This window comes from Octopus bimaculoides, chromosome 15 (assembly GCF_001194135.2).
Source record: "Octopus bimaculoides isolate UCB-OBI-ISO-001 chromosome 15, ASM119413v2, whole genome shotgun sequence".
Classification (NCBI taxonomy): domain Eukaryota; kingdom Metazoa; phylum Mollusca; class Cephalopoda; order Octopoda; family Octopodidae; genus Octopus; species Octopus bimaculoides.
The window spans coordinates 7,123,596-7,124,959 of NC_068995.1; positions in this window are offsets into that span (position 1 = coordinate 7,123,596).

The window sequence follows — 1,364 nt, forward strand, 5'->3', positions numbered from 1 at the left end:
GCATAAGTGTATATGTATGCGTGTATGCCTGTATAGCATAATCAACTTGTGTTGGGAGTTACACCGCGCTGATTACCAAAATGCATGAAATACTGGTTCTTGGGTTAACAGGACCACAAAAAAAAGAAGAAAAAAAAGGATTCTATTTTGTAAAGAAAAAATAAATGAAATTAAAATTAAAAGAAAAGAAAAAATTTAAAGATGTTTAAGGTAAGAATTAAATACACAGGGTCTTCAAACTTGTCTGAAAAGAGATTCTTCTGCCTCTGATGACATATTTCCTGCCAAGGGCAAACCATTTGTTTCAACAGTTACAGTTGTTTTTTTAAAGTCTATTCGCAATAACTGACAGAGAATAGTGTGGCGAGATATAAAAGAACAAAGGTTCTTACTCATCACGGAGGATAGCATAACAAGAAATAGCAGCCAATAATCCATATTTGCAACTGAGAGGAACAAAAAAGGACATGCTGACTAGTTCGTGGCAATCAAAATCAATCACATTAAATGTAGATAAACCAAAGGACATTTTTGTAAAACAGAGCTACCTATATATATATATATATATATATATATATATATATATATATATATATATATATATCGATTTCTGTTATCTTCTGATACCTGAAGGCGTGGTAGGCGTTTTCCTATGACATAACGAATGCATAATCTATAAACTGCATAGCCACAGAAACATATTAAATACAAATTGAACTGGTATCGTCCAGTAAATATGCATGTGTGTGTGTCTATGTGCCTATATGTGCGTGTAGATACATGGCAGTAATTTGTGTTTATGTTTATCTAAGTGTATTATATTATATGTGTATTTATATGGATGCAACTTGTTATTTAAACGCTTTCCTCAGAAAGATGCTTTTCATATGATGGCTCTGATGAAGCTGCAAAATATTGCATTGACAGTCAATTCTGAGTGCACGGCTCCTTACAACTAAAACATCTGTAAGCTAATGAATGTGATTACGTAACTCATATTATTTCATCAAATTCTTTTATTAATTAATATCACGTTGTATATTGACCTTTTTGGATCATATAAAAGTCCGGCGACGTGGACGCCAGAGAATGTCCACTCCTTGCTACCGGAGCTTGGTAGGGTGTGCATTATAGGGATAAGTGCATCGAGTACTGTTATGGCAAAGTGGAAACACACACACACACACACACACACACACACACACACACATGCACGCATGCATACATACACAGACACACACACACATATGCACGCACATAGATACAAAAACACACATGCACGCATGCACAAACACATATATCTTTGTCTCTGTGTGTATGAGTATGTACGCATGTATGTAATATACATAATATATATATATATA